General features: G+C 41.5%; 1 long non-coding RNA gene across 3 annotated transcripts in view; it reads left to right on the top strand.

Annotated features, from left to right (window-relative positions):
- Positions 1-1898: 1898 nt before the first annotated feature.
- LOC310826332 overlaps positions 1899-16305 on the top strand; it is a 28400-nt gene continuing 13993 nt past the window's right edge. The window contains exons 1-3 of one of the 3 annotated variants that reach the window (XR_014555758.1): positions 1899-2528; positions 3348-3440; positions 3913-4000. This is a non-coding gene — a long non-coding RNA (uncharacterized lncRNA). Of the gene's footprint in view, positions 2529-3347; positions 3441-3912; positions 4001-16305 lie in introns of those variants that run through there. The other 2 variants (XR_014555756.1, XR_014555757.1) reach the window with 2 other exon arrangements.

The following is a 16305-nucleotide window of genomic DNA, read 5'->3' as shown; positions in this document are numbered from 1 at the left end:
AGTGCGGACTGAGTCTCCTCTGGTTCCGAGTCTGAGCCCGAGTCCCAGGCCATCACAGTGGGGCTGTGTCTCTGGCTCCTCCTTCACTGTCACATGGGTTCTCCCTGTCCACACAACAGCATCCATATTTGAGAAACGGGTGCCTTCTCAGCCAGAGCTCCAGGACCCAAGGGAACCTTCATGTGTAGATCTTTGAAAGGTTCCCTGTCTCAGATGTCCATGCTAATGTGGGCCTACAGTTGCAGCCTAGCGGCTCCTTTCAGCACACTTTGAGTCATGAGGAAAGGAGACTTCCTCTTCTTTTGCCAGAACACAGAAGGAATCCTTATGTGCTGAAGCCAAACAGAAAACAGCAGCACCTCATGACAGAAAACTGCTGTTTCAGGACACAGTCCTCCTTAGGCAAAAGATAAGCTGTTAACAGTGACACCTAGTGACAGAATGAAGCATTACTCATGTTAACATGAAAAGATAAGAGGAGAAATTTAAGGGAAGATCAACACCATTTTTAGGAGGTAATTTAATTACTGTTTGATTTTATACTAATGTTATACAGTGGTACCTCGGGTTAAGGACTTAATTCGTTCTGGAGGTCCGTTCTTAACCTGAAACTGTTCTTAACCTGAGGTACCACTTTAGCTAATGGGGCCTCCCGCTGCCACCCCACCACCACCGCATGATTTCTGTTCTCATCCTGAAGCAAAGTTCTTAACCTGAGGTACTATTTCTGGCTTAGCGGAGTCTGTAACCTGAAGCGTCTGTAACCTGAAGAATCTGTAAACTGAGGTACCACAGTATATTTGATGTTAGCCGCCCTGAGTCAGGTTTCGGGCGGGGAGGGCGGGATACAAATAAAAGTTGTTTATTATTATTATTATTATTATTATTATTATTATTATTATTATTAACCATTTAAAGCACATCTGATGCACATTTAAAACAAATGGCTCCCCCCACAAGAATCCAGGGAACTGTAGTTTCCACTCACAAAGTTACAGTTCCAAGCATCCTTATGAGACTAAAGTTCCCAGAGAGACACGAGCTTTAAATGTATGGCGTGGACCTGCAAAAAGTTACCAAACTAGCCATTTCCCCAAAAAGTAAAGTTAGATAAGCTTCAATTTTGACAAAGAGGACTAGAACCGCATTCAGGGAGAATAGATTGAAGAAAACAGCTAGTGGTAGGAGAAAACTTTATTTACATGGCTGCTATTTTTATGTATGCATTTATTAATTAACTACAGTCAAGGGAATAGACAGATACATACACACACACACATACATACACACACACAGTCCGAAGTTAGGGTAAAGAGGAGCATCTTCAGCATATAATTCATTTTTGATTTGTTCATTGTTCCCTGCTTGAAGCACTGGGGAACCAAGCCAAGCTATTTTAGAGCTCGATGGGCCATTGGTGTGACTCAGTATGAGGCAGCTTCTTGTGTTGCTACTTGGCAAATTCTGTAGCTCAGTGTTAGAGCCTCTACTTTGCAGACAGGAGGTCCCAGGTTGAATCCCTGTCATCTCCGGGTAGGACTAGGATGGACCCTCGCATCAAAACTCTGGAGAGCTGCTGCCAGTCAGTGCACACAATGCTGAGCTAGGTGGACCAACAGTATAAGGGAGCTTCCTATGTTTCAACCAGAATGGGAACACACTTCTAGTTGTCTCCTAAGCTTCCTTCATTTCAGCTTTCTAATTTAGAATAAAGAAGGCGGCATTGGTGTTGTTAAGCAATCGGGAGGCTGAAACCCTCACTTATATAATGTTGAAAATCCACAGATCTTCTTACATATCCTTATTTATTTGGTGCTTGTCTCTAGCCTAGATTGTCACAGAGATGTCATAAAGCACTACACAAGGTTCTGGAACTGTCCTCTGGAATGGAGATTAAATCAACCAAGGGGAGTGTCGAGGGACAGAAGCAAGTCACCCCCCCCCCCAAAAAAATTAATCCTTTCACAAAGAGTTTTGAACACCACCGTGGAAATCGATAGCAGGGATAAAGCCCTTGATCCAATGCTTACCCGATACAGCAAAGGCCCCATCATTCAATTAAGCTTTATATAGTGAGTTTTAAAGCCATAAGAGCCCAAACGAGATTGCAGAAACTGGCCATGTGTTTCCCACGGCTGAAGCTCAGATCTTCTCACTACATATGTACATTTGAGAGTCACGTTGGGTAGCAGTAAGAGGGTTGGACCAGGACCTAGGAGACAGGGGTCCAAATCTCCAATCAGCCACGAAGTTGCTACCACACAGGGTGTCTGGGAGGATGAGTGGAGAAGGCAAGTCCATGGACATTGGCTTGAGCTCCTTGGATGAAAGCAACAAACCAACGTGTCAATGTTTGGCCTGCAGTGGGCAGTGCTTCTAATGACAGCCTGTTAATCTGTCAGCTGTCCTTTATCAATGCTAAGTATTGGATGGTTGGAACAGGTTTGGGGGAGACTCAGGAACCAGTGTCAGTATGGGGAAGTGGCTTGAATCTATGGGTTCTGTAGACATCAAAGATGCCAGGGCAGGTTGGATTCCATTGATGCTTTTATTTTCTTTTGAAATGTAAAGAGAACCTTGCCTTCTTCCAGCCCTTGTAGTCTTTCTCTTGTCTCTCAAGGACACACTTGGTAGATTTCTCCCAACATTGCCACACAGAAGGAATCCTTGCCTTGGTCAGCATCCAATGACATCTGGAGGTTGTTTTGCCAGTTCAGTGCAACAGCATTGCACAGATGCAAGACATGCCTCATCCTGGCTCCATCTCTTTTATCCATGGCACTCCACCACTGTCCCACCTCTGTCCTCTTCTTGTGTGCTGTTGCACCAGAAGCAGTTTAGTCATGCTGGCCACATGACCTAGAAAGCTGTCTGGGGACAAACGCCAGCTCCCTCTGCCTGAAGTGAGATGAGCGCTGCACCCCATAGTCACCTTTGATTGGACTTAACCATCCAGGGGTCCTTTACCTTTATACCTGGCCTTGGTCCAGTATATCTGAAGGAGCATCTCCACACCCATCGTTCACTGAGGTCCAGCGCCGAGGGCCTTCTGGCGGTTCCCTCACTGCGAGAAGCCAAGTTACAGGGAACCAGGCAGAGGGCCTTCTTGGTAGTGGGGCCTGCCCTGTGGAATGCCCTCCCACCAGATGTCAAAGAGAACAACAACTACCAGACATTTAGAAGACATCTGAAGGCAGCCCATGAAGCTTTTAATGTTTGATGCATTACTGTATTTTAATATTTTGTTGGAAGCTGGCCAGAGTGGGCAGGGTATAAATAAATAAATTGTTGTTGTTGTTAATAATTTTAATCTTTTCCTGTCTGCAATGTGTCCTTGAACTGTGCAGATACTCCTTCCTTGGCTTGATGGATGCTGGAAAGACGTGTGAATGTCAACACCTCTGACTTTCACACAGCTGGAATGTAGCCACTGGGCGACGGTAAGACTGTATCCACCATCCTGGTGCTTTGTACAGCTTTTAGTAAGCAGCATGGTGTCAGTCACATTGAAATCTGATGAAACCCAGATTTTTTTAAAAAAATATATTAATTAAAGTTCAATGGATTCCTTATAAAGAATAGATGAAAGGAGCAGCCAGTGACAAGGGAGTCATGGAGCATGCTTTTCTGAAGATTAACTAAAGCTCCCATGAACTTCCTGCCTGCCTCTCTGGAAAGCTTCCTGGTTGCTGGGCTGTTGTTGTTTCCCCCCTTTATTATTTCACCAGGCTGGAATTATTTCAACAGATTGACAAGTGCTTGTTTACAAAAGGAGATGAAGGATTAGCATCCCCACAAAGTGAGATGCAAATAGAAAAAAGATGCTGATTTTGTGCTTTAACGTTACTATGTTAACAATCAAGTAGCTCAAAAGGTTGCATTTTATTTGTTTGTTTGTTTGTTTGTTTTTAGGGAAAATGAAATCACAAGATATAAATGGTACCATATTTAAAGCATATCCTGTGTGGGGTCACTGGGGCCTCCAGATTCCTCCTCCCAGTGCTCATCCTGAAAAGCCATTGCATATGGAGAGTGGTCTTTGCTCTGTCTCTTCTCATATTCTTTTTTTTTTATTTTAAATAAATATTTATTAAAGTTTTTTGATACAAATACCCAAATAATAAACAACATTACTTATATCAAAACGTGGTTTCATCACTTCTTTGGACTCCCTCACGTCTCCCGCTCCCACTTACATCGTTAAAAAGTTTTTCCAAGCAAATTATCAACTTGTTTACAATCTTGTATCCACTCATTTAAATACAATCTAGTAATTCTCCAAAAGGTTTGTGTTTTCTTTAACCTCACTTATAATCAAATTCAGATCTAATTTAGTGGTGGCCAATTATTTATAATCTAGCATCCTTCTTAACATTCAAACAAATTACAATGTTTTTGTAAATACATCTTAAATTTCTTCCAGTCTTCCTCAATCCTCTCTTCTCCCAGGTCTCGGATTCTGCCAGTCAACTCGGCCAATTGCATATAGTCCATCAGCTGCATCTGCCACTCTTCCAATGTGGGTAAATCTTGCGTTTTCCAGTTCTTGGCGATAAGTATCCTTGCTGCCGTTGTTGCGTACAGAAAAAATGTTCGGTCCTTCTTTAACACCTTCTGGCCGACAATACCCAGAAGGAAGGCCTCTGGTTTCTTAGTGAAGGTATACTTAAATACCTTTTTCAACTCATTATATATCATTTCCCAGAAGGCCTTCACTTTAGGGCAAGTCCACCAGAGATGAAAGAATGTTCCTTCATTTTCCTTACATTTCCAACATTTATTGTCAGACGAATGATATATTTTGGCAAGTTTAACTGGGGTCATGTACCACCTATACATCATTTTCATTACATTTTCCTTCAGAGCATTACATGCGGTGAAGTTCAACCCAGTGGTCCACAACCTTTCCCAGTCCTCAAACATAATGTTATGCCCAATGTCCTGTGCCCATTTTATCATGGCCGATTTAACCGTTTCGTCTTGTGTATTCCATTTTAACAGCAAGTTGTACATTCTAGATAGTACCTTAGTCTTTGGTTCTAGCAATTCTGTTTCCAATTTCGATTTCTCCACCTGGAACCCTAACTTTCTGTCATTTTTAAAAACTTCTTTAATCTGAGCGTAATGTAACCAGTCTCGCACTTTATCCTTCATTTTCTCCAAACTCTGCAATTTCCAATTGTCTCCATCTTTTTCTAATATTTCCCAATATTTTGGCCATTTGGCCTCCATATTGGGTCTTTTTCGGGCCTTAGCTTCCAGAGGCGAAAGCCACCTCGGAGTCTTGTTTTCCAATAAGTCTTTGTATTTTATCCAGACATTAAATACTGCTTTCCTGACAATATGGTTCTTAAAGGCCTTATTGATCTTAACTTTGTCATACCATAAGTATGCATGCCAACCGAAAGCATTGTTAAAACCTTCCAAATCCAACACATCAGTGTCTTCAAGAAGTAGCCAGTCTTTTAGCCAGCAGAAAGCTGCGGCTTCATAATACAGTTTTAAGTCTGGCAGGGCGAAGCCCCCTCTTTCTTTCGCATCAGTTAATATCTTAAACTTAATTCTGGGCTTTTTGCCCTGCCAGACAAATTTAGAAATATCTCTCTGCCACTTCCTGAAACACTCCGCCTTGTCCACAATTTGCAATGTTTGAAACAAAAACAACATCTTAGGCAATACATTCATCTTAATAGCAGCAATTCGGCCTAGCAAAGAAAGCTTCAATTTTGACCAACTGTCCAAGTCTCTCTTAATTTCAGACCAACATTTTTCATAATTATCCTTAAATAGACTCAGATTTTTTGCTGTTATGTTTACCCCTAGGTATTTTACTTTTTTAACCACAGTTAGTTCTGTTTCTCTCTGAAACCGTTCTGACTCTGTATCTGTCAAGTTTTTCCCCAACACCTTGGTTTTCTGTTTATTTAGTTTAAATCCCGCCACCCGACCAAAGTCTTGAATCAGTTGTAATACTCTTTTTGTACTAGATTCTGGCTCCTGCAAGGTCAAAACTAGGTCATCTGCAAAAGCTTTAAGTTTATATTGTTTCGCTCCGACCTGAATCCCTTGCACCAACCGGTCCCCTCTAATCCTATTCAAGAGCACTTCCAGGACCGAAATGAATAGCAGAGGGGAAATCGGGCAGCCTTGTCGTGTACCTTTTTCAATTTTAAACTCTTCTGTAACCACATTGTTAACTATCAATTTTGCCTTCTGCTCTGAATATATTGCATCAATCCCATTCTCAAAACCCCGTCCCACTCCCATTTCTTTTAAATTTCCCTTCATAAATTTCCAAGAGATATTATCAAAGGCCTTCTCTGCGTCTATGAAAATTAAGACTGCTTTTATGTTTATGTCTGTTTGCAAAAGTTCCAAAATGTCAATAATGTTTCTTGTATTAGCAAACATGTGTCTACCTGGGAGAAAGCCTGCCTGGTCTTTATGGATTACTTCATTTAGAACTTTTTTAAATCTTCTTGCCAAAACGTCTGCAAATATTTTGTAATCCACATTTAAAAGGGAGATGGGATGATAGTTCTTGAGTTGTGTCTTTTCAGATTCCGATTTGGGTATCAATGTGATAAAAGCTTCTTTCCACGATTCCGGCGCCCTCTTCCCCTCTATAATTTCATTGCTGACCTCCATCAGTGGTTGTATCAGATAGTCTTTTAATGTCTTGTAATACTTGGAGGTCAACCCGTCTGGTCCTGGAGATTTGCCCAATTGCATGTTCTGAATGGCTTGTTCAATCTCTTGTCGTGTTATTTTACTACTCAGGAGTGATCTATTTTCTTGTGAGAGTTTTTTAAGTCCATTTTTTTCCAAAAATTGTTTAATCTCTACTTCATCCTGCGGCCCTTGAGTGTATAATTTTTTAAAATATTTCTGAAAACATTTTCTAATCTCCGCGGGGTTCTGGATGTTTCTTCCTTCAATTTCCAAATTCGTAACTGTATTTAATTTTTGTCTCTTCTTCAACTGCCACGCTAGCAGTTTCCCACATTTGTTTGCCGATTCAAAGGTTTTTTGTTTCATTAGTTTAATCTTCCACTCTATTTCCTGATTTATCAGTTTAGAATATTGTGCTTGATGAAGTTTAATTTCTCTCAGAATCGGCTGCGACTTCGGATTTAATCTTAACTTCTTTTCTAATTCTTTGATTTTCTCCAAAATCTTGTCTTTCCTCTCATTTTGTGTCCTTTTCTTTACAGCATTCTGTTGTATCAAGAACCCCCTCATCACGGCTTTGCTTGCGTCCCAAATAGTTCTTTTTTCCACCGTAGTGTTCATATTTATCTCAAAATAGTCCTTCAGAGTTTTTTGGGCCTTCTTAATGATCTCCTGATCTCTAAACAAGTTGTCATTCATCTTCCATCTAAAGGAACCGGTTGGTAATAGTGTCATATCCATTTTCAGTGCATTATGGTCGGAGCAGGTCTTTGGGCAGATTTCCACCTTTCTGACCTTGGGTGCCAGACCTCTAGTTATCCATATTTGGTCGATTCTTGTCCAAGTCAGCTGGGCTTCAGAGAAAAATGTTCCTTCTCTTCCCAAGGGGTTTCTCACTCTCCAGATGTCAATCCAATCCATATTGTCTGTCATTTCAAAGAAGGTCTTTGGTAGTCTTCCGTCTTTTGTGACGTTTTGGCTTTGTGACTTATCCATGTTAGTTGATACAACCCCATTCATATCTCCCATCATTATGATGTTGTTATAGTCCAGATAGTCCAGCATAATCTCATGCAACTTCTTATAGAATTCCGATTTACCTTCATTCGGAGCATAAATTCCTAATATCAGGATTTTCTCTCCTTGATGTTGTATTTCGATTGCCAAAATTCTTCCATGTTCATCTTTAAATAGAAATTTGGGTGAAAGACTCTCTTTTGCATATATCACCACGCCTCTCTTCTTTACTGTGTCCGAAGATATAAATTCCTGGCCGAGCCTTTTATTTATTAATACTTTTCTGTGGAGCCTAGTCACATGTGTTTCTTGTAAACAAATAATGTCCAATTGTTCCTTTTTTAATATGTGAAAAATTTTCCTCCTTTTTTCCGGAATGTTACAGCCATTTATGTTCCAACTTAAAAGTTGCAGAGACATCCTGAATAAATCTGGTTATTTTCCTTGGGGTGGTACTTTGTTCTCCGGGTCTTTAGGGTCCAATGGTGCAGGTACCCCTGGTGGTTCAGGCCCCGCGGGTAGTTCAAGTCCTTTATGAAGGTCCTCTCCGTATGCAGTCAGAAACTTATCTCTATCTTCCAATGTTCTAATTTTGATCTTCTTCCCTCTGAAAGTGAAAGATAATCCTTGGGGAAAGTCCCACCTGAAGATGATTGAGTTGCTCCTCAACAATTTTACTAGTTCCAAATAATCAGATCTAAGGTCCAACAGTTGTTTAGGGATGTCCCTATAAATTTCAATTCTTTTGTCCGAAATGTCCAGTGACTTTCCGTAATGCAGGCCCAAAATCTTGTCCCTTTCCTCCTTTGATCTCAACGTAATCAAACAGTCTCTGGGCTTCTCTTTTTTTATAAGTCTTCCAAGCCTAAAAGCTGATACAATTTTAAAGTCTTTTTCCTCTAGGTTCCAAAACTTGGAGAATTCTTTAGTCAGAAACTCAGCTAGGTTGCCTTCTTCCACTTCTGGTATCGACCTTATCCTTAAGTTGGTCTCCCTGTTCCGAAGTTCTATCATAGAAAGATAGGTCTGATGTTCACCTACTTGTTTACTGAGTGGTCTTACCTCTTTTTCCAATTCTCCCAGTCTTTGGCTGGTATCCTCAACCAATTTCTGATTTTCACCTGCAGCCTCCTTCAGTTCTCCAATTGCTTGAGCATTCTGTGCAACTTGTCCAGATAGTCTATTTAAACATTCTGTATTTTGATCAATTTTGGCTGTTTGCTGATCAACTTTTCTGTCCAAAGACTCCAATTTTTCAAGAATTCTCTCTAAAATAGAGCCAGTTGCTCCTGAAGCCATATCTTCCAATTGTAATTCCTCAGTTTCTCCCTCCCCTGCCCGTGGCAGAGAAGCAGCTTCTTCCTCCGAAGGCAAAGTAGGCACAGATGATCTACGTGCCTGAGAGGCTGCGGTTAAAGTTGTTAAAGTTGTTTGTCTAGTTCTTGGTCCCTTTTTTCTAGCGCCACTCATTCCAAAGTTATCTAAAAGTCAAGGTCAAGCTGAGTTGTTCCCATGAGAAAACAACGGCCCAGATGGTGGCAGTCAAACAGGAGGCCGGGAAAAGGAAAGTAAAACAATGTCACTGCTGTAAATCCCAAATCCTCTAGGGGGAGCTTAAAATGTCTTTAGGGAAGAGATCAATTCCAATAAAGTTAGTAAAATCTAATTTAATGTCCAGGAACCTTCAATAAAGTAGATTTTGCAGAGTTAGTGTTTAAAAAGTCACAATGTTTCAAACAGTGCTTACTGGTATTCCAAGAGGTGCTTCAAAGTATCCAGTTCAAACTCCCTCAGATTGTTTCAAAGTTTAAGTTCAAAGTATCCAACCCTGCAGACTGGCTGCTCAGTTACTCAGGCAGTTCCAGCACCTGGGTTTCTTGCTTAAGTTGTAATCCAAATAGAAGAAAGGTAACACAGTCCAAATGAAAGTCATAAAGTCAGTTGCTTAAAATCCTTATTCTGCTTAGAAGTAATTTCCATGGATGCCCAGATCAGTTAAGTAAAAGTTCACTCTTTGCCTCCACTCCTCCAGCTCTTTACTTTCAAGTTCAGTGTTAGCGGAAGACGGACTTCCTGTTTTTCGTCACTCCGCTTTCAGCCAAATTCAATGTTTTTGAGTCTCCAACTTTTGTAAAGTCCTTATTTACTCACGGGTTGTTGTTTTCCGAATCAGCAGTTTCAGGAAGAGAGGTCAGCGCTCACCGGCAACAGCAACGCGGCTTCGCTCCGTTGACCGCGAAACGACCCACAGCGCCGCTACCCCCTCCGCGATCCGGAGCCCCTTACGAGGTTCCTTCAACGTTTTGGAGGTAGCTCCTGGCGCCCGCCGGGTCCCGAGACCACAGGCTTCTGCCGCCTGTGGTTTTTCAAAGTGGGTCTCCGCTTCGCCGCAGCGGACGACCCTTTCTCAGCGGAGCTTCCCTCTCCCGGTTAGAAGAGGGCAGCCATTGCCATTCGCGCCGCCTCCGGAAGTCCCGTCTCTTCTCATATTCTTATCCATCTTTACACCCATCCCTGCCATGACTCCAGTCACGGTTTAGTTCAAGGGCGATCAAAGTCCCGGCTGGGGACGTTGGGACCGGGGGCAAGATGGCGGGGTGGGAGCAGGAACGGGAGTCCAGAAGCCAGGAGTCAGGAAGCCAAGGGTCTGAGGGTCAGAGAGCTGGGAGTCAAGAATCCAAGGGTCTGAGGGTCAGGAAACCAGGAGTCAAGGAGCCAAGGGTCCAAGGATCAGGAAGCAAGGAGCCAAACGCAGCAAGGCAGGAAGGAGTCAAGGAGTCAAATGCACAAGGCAGGAAACTTGTTGCTGTGGCAAAAAGCCAAAGAGAAATGCTGACCTTATATCCCTTCCTGGCTCTTGCCACGAGGTGCTGTGAGTTACCAATCGGCCTCACCTGTGAGGCCACGCCTTGCCTCTTCAGAACAAACTTAGGAAGGCTCTAGCCCTGCAAAGTCCTATTGGTCACAGGGCCTGGCTCCTGCAAGCACATCTGACAATTTCTCTCCTGCAACATGGGCTTTCTTCGCATTGGGCAAAAGATTCCTGCATGGTCCCTTCCAACTCTACAATACTATGATTTTATGCTTCCCTCCCCTGTTAAATACTGGTTCCTGGGACTCTTAACTGGGGAGATCACTGTTGCACTCACAATCTGCTTGCAGGCTTCCCACGGGCAGCTGGCTGACCACTGTAAAAGTAGGATACCAAACTATAATAATAACAATAATAATAATTTATTATTTATACCCCACCCATCTGGCTAGGTGGGCCTGATCCAGCATGACTCTTAATAGCTTATCATTTCCTTCTCTCTCTCTCTCTCTAATATCCCATTGCCTGCTCTTCAGCTGGGGGGTGAGGTGGCGTATCTTGGAGCAAGCACTCAAACACTTCTTGCTTTTCCAAGTGCAAAACCCGCAGACAGCTAAATTTAAAGCTCAGTTCGAAAAAGGGAAAGGGCGGGGGAAGGAGAGGGGAGAAGATGCTTTGGTCTCCTCTGTAGACCCTTCTACTTTGATCCCAGAGGGTCTCACTTTGATTTAGATTAACCCCTTTTCCCGAACCAAGAAATAAGGTTGGCTGAAGATGGCGTCCCCCTTTCAAGCAAAACAAGCTTTCCTCTGGGGCTTTGCACTGGCTTATTTATGGCAGAAACTTCTCGCGCAGCCAAACCCCTGGATAACTTCTTCTCTGCCTTTTTCTGAGCTGTTTTCTCTCTTTCTGTTGAAAGTGTGAATCACAACTATAAAAATAGGGCAAGAAGATATGAGTGAGTCAGTTTCCTGAACAAGCATCAGGAACTGCACATTTTTTAAAATATACATATTTCTACAAGAGCTTTCCACCTGCTTGGGAATGAATGCAAACAGGCAGGGGAATGGCGGCAAAAAAACTGAATTGCAACTTTGCTTTTCATTTTTGGCTATCGTAAGCCACTGGGCCATAAATTAAAAGGCTCCACTTCTGCACCTTTATGGGCTGGTTACATGCTATATGTTAATTCTTAGAGCCACGCCTAAATATGTCAAAATGAAAAAGAAAAGGAGATGCACTACTTGGGTGGGTAGCAGATTTAGAATGAAGAATGCAGGGTGTGCAGTTGGACACAAAATGTGCATTTTGGCGGAGGGGAATGTGCTGTTGTGAAGCTGATAATGTGCAGTTGGAAAAATGGGGTTTGGGAAAACGAGACGAGTTAGACTTTTTAAGCACCTAAACAACAGGCGATGTCAGGGACAGCATGCACACAAATTATTCAAGGGTAGAATGCATTCAGTGTTCATAGTTAAAGCAAATTGCTCAAACCGTATTAAAACACCTTATTTGGGGCCAGAATCTGCTCTTCTTTAGGCAGATAACATTACCGAACTAAAGCTGATCCATAAATGAATCATCACTGAATGGTAGATAAGTACTTCTGACTCCGATGGAGGAACTGCCACTGATAGGAGATGTAAACAAAAAGCAAATCATGCTCTGTGTTCATGTGGCTTCTTCGTATTATTTTATTGTGTGGTGTCTGACAGGCAATTTGTGCAGCTGGGAAATCTGCTTTTAAAAGTCCCTGGGAGAAGGGAGGGCAGAAGCGCTTAAACTTTTCGTTTCCCCGTTGTTTTGCTACTCAGATAAACTCCCTCTTTAATTCCTCCTGCAGTGCTTTATATTTTCACTAGAGAACCTCTACCCCCATGGGCGTAATTAGGTCTGCCATACCTCCCTCTCTGGCCCAAGCCATACCTTCCTGTCCTACACCTGACATCATATATGTCATCAGGTACGCAGCAGGCAAACAAAGCAGTTCGGCAGAAGGTGGTAAAATCTCCTTCATTTGAGGTTTTTAAGCAGAGGTTAGATGCTTTGGCTGTGTCAACATCCCTATATGTAAGGGGGAAAGCATCTCAGCTTTTGCAAAAATGTATTGGGACAGCCTTCATTAAGGGTTTCTAGATGCTGTTACTTGAAAGGAGAAACAGATTTCATCAGTTCCATTAGTTCCTTTGCTCTGTATTTGACATCTTCCTTCTGGTCTACCTATAATAATTTCTAAAATTAATTCTGGGACTGGAGCATGCATGGTTTCCTGCTGCTTCCAGCCCATTCATGACTTTTTAACTCCATGGATAAATGCTGTACATTGATTATTAAAAAAAACCCTCCTGCATAAATGCATCACTGATGTGATCGTCTATATGATTGCATCAAGAATCTTTTCTGCAAGATGCTTCTGAATGTCTACATAGTCTCCTGTGCATTGATAAAACACGAGGCAAAATGCATCTTCATACAGCCATTTATATAATAGCACCAAGTTTTCTTCTTCTTTTCCGCCCAGTATAACTCACAGCAGTGTGTACATGCACATCATTATTACGGTGAGGAGGAGAGATGCAAAAAAAAGCTATGGTGAGCTACAGTGATATTCAGGGGCAGACAATGCAAAGGAATCAAAAGATTCCATTACAGAATTTATTTCAAGGATTCTTCTAGCTAAACTTGTATTCAGGGAGAGTGGAATGTAAGGCACAGCAAACCTATGGGATAGCAAGGGGAGTGAACCAGGAAATCCTCACGTCGCTAGTCAGGATGGGATGGCTGAATAAAATAGGAACGGGAGATAAATTCAATTCAGTTCACATCTGAAGGCAGGCCTACCTAATTCACGCTTTCTTAAAAGGCACACAAACAATAACAAAGCCATGCTTCAGAATTCATACTTCTCTGAATTTTGCAGTGCAGTTCTGTTGTCATGCAACGTGTACAAAAATGAATATACTGGGGGAAATGTAAATGAAAATGGATATATCGGTGAGAATGACATACAAAAATGCTTTGCATCAAGGGAAGTACATTTTGCAAAATTTGTATACAAAATATACATACAGTGGTACCTCGCAAGACGAATGCCTCGTAAGACGAAAAACTCGCAAGACGAAAGAGTTGTTCATTTTTTGAGTTGCTTCACAAGACGAATTTCCCTATGGGCTAGCTTCGCAAGATGAAAACGTCTTGCATTAATTGATTTTCAATGCATTCCTATGGGAATCCGTGCTTCACAAGACGAAAAATTCGCAAGACGAAAAAACTCGCAGAACGAATTAATTTCGTCTTGCGAGGTACCACTGTATGAGGAGAAAAGGTTTTTTACTGCTCCTAGTCACTGTGGCAGATTAAGAGTGTCATTTCAACAATTCAAATCTACTGAAGATACAACTGACACAAAAAGATGTCAGTTAAATGAGGCAGGTCTTCAATAGGCAACAGATAGACAACAGAGATGGGCCCTGATTGATATCTAATGGGAGAGAATTGCAAAGAGTTAGGGCTACCACACAGGCCAAATTCCAACATGGTACACAACAGAAATCCTGATGAGCTGAGATCTGCAGGAGACCCTGTCTTGTAGAAGGCAATGATTGGTTGGGTCTTTTTTTAAAAAAAAACCCAAAACCCTTAAACTTGATGCTTCTGCCACTGGAAGTGGTGGCCCTTGTTTTCCCCTTAAAGAAGACAAAAAAGAAAATAAAAATGAAGTCACTCATCAGCCAGAACCAAACTGATTCAATACATTTCTGCTCTCCCATTTTGGGGGGTAACTGAACCTCCTCCAGATGAGAAAGAAACGAAAAACTGGGTAAACTCATCCCAACTCTTCTACGAAATAAGCTCAGGGCTTATTGAAGAGATCTGGCTTGTAATTTTATTCTTCCTGCCAACCCATTCATAATTTCTTTCATCTGACAACCACACCAACTTAATTGTGTGCTTTATTTTGTGGCTTACTTTTACCACCCTTATTATAACTGAAAACATGTTTGGTGTTACAACGAAGAGAAAACAACTCTGCATTTGATAGAGTGAGTGGGGAAGCTCCGAGGGAATAAAACGTGTGTCAAAGTCAATGGAAACAGTTGGTTCCAATTAAGCAGAACACAGTCAGTCAAAGAAATGAAATCCAAGCTTTTTTTGGTTGTCCCCTCATGGGAAAGTTAAAGTTGCCCATTTCAAAAGACACTTAGCCAATGGCAGAGCCGGCCCAGGACATTTCACTGCCTGAGGCAGTGAACTAATGAATCCTGTTAACAGGAGTTTTGCTAGCACAACAGGGTGTTCCCACCTCCCACTGTGTGCCCCCCATGCACACTGAAATTGGCCAGAGGGGGAATTGGGAGAACCCCCCAGAATAGTACGTGGGTGAGGAGAGAGGAGGTCATTCTATCTGGCAAGCTGAAAAGCTTGAGCAGATCCAATGATTGGCATAGCACCACACTGCATTCCTCCCAAAGTTCTCAAGGATAACTAAGTCATTTTGGCACCTGAGACAGAAAGCCCTGCAAGCATCTCTACCTGGAAATAAAATTATTATAATAGTACATGAATAAACTAACATTTCGTAGCCCCTTCATGAGATTTGCTCTTGTAGGTGGCCAACTCGCTTTGCCTAATGGTGGGACTGTACCAGGACTATGGCAAAATTCACATGATCGGGCAGTCTCTTCCACACTAACATTTTGTACTGAAATCAGAATTGCTGCCAAAAAATGGAAAACACAAGAATTACCAACGGTATAAGAATGGCAGATGAAGATGATGGACTTTATGGAGCTGGCTGATCTCACCAGGAGAATCCGCGACCAGAAAGAAGAGGAATATCAAGAAGACTGGAAGAAATTTAAAGACTATTTGAATAAATATTGTAATATCAAAGATTTGTAATTACTTGAAAGAACTAATTAGGCCTAGGATTAAGTCAGGATTAAATAAATAAATAAGAAATAGTAGGATAAGAAAAGTTAGGAAATTGGATTATAACTGGAATATTGTTATATGGAATAATGATATTGGAAACTGCTACATTCAATTACAAGGAAATTCAGCTGGAAGAGATTAGAGGGAGTCAAGCAATATGTTTATGAAGTTGGAGTTTAACCAATTAATTAAGTCTTACTTATGTATGTGGTGGTATATGTGGGGTTTGTAATGTTTTATTTTCTTCATTTTCTTTTCTCCTTTTTATTATTGCTTTTTCTTTCTTTGTTATGTTAAAGTTATGTCTATGTATGAAATTCAATAAATATCATGGGGGGAGGGGAATGAAATCAGAATTGCTTATAGTGGTGTAATCAAAATGGTCCCGCCACCCTCACTGGAACGCTTGGTAGGGATGTGGGATAGGGCCTTCTCGGTGGCTACTCCCAGAGTTTGCAACTTGCCTCTCAGAGAAGTTTGACTGGCTCCCTCCTTGTTGCCTGTAAACCGCCTCAAGTCCCTATTAGGTGAAGGTTCTGTACCTGCTTTGCTGGTGTATTCATTATTTGCTTTATTTGTCCAACTCATTTTTTTTTAAACAGCCTTCAATTAAAAATGATATCAAGGTGTTTCACAACACAATAAAACAATGAAATAAAACCCTGCCAGTAGAACAACAGGGACTTGGGAATGCCTGGACAAACCTGTGGATTTTTTTTTATAGTAATATTTTATTAAGTTTTAACAGTAAAAGAAATTCCAAGCCAGCAAACAGAAAAAAGAAAAAAACACAAGAAAAATATATAAACATAAAAGCACAAGAATACAAAATTACAGAATACAAAAATACAAACATTAAACATAAAAAG

Source organism: Podarcis gaigeae (assembly GCF_964106915.1).
Source record: "Podarcis gaigeae genome assembly, chromosome: 10".
NCBI lineage: Eukaryota > Metazoa > Chordata > Lepidosauria > Squamata > Lacertidae > Podarcis > Podarcis gaigeae.
This window is presented reverse-complemented; position numbering and strand designations above follow the sequence as displayed.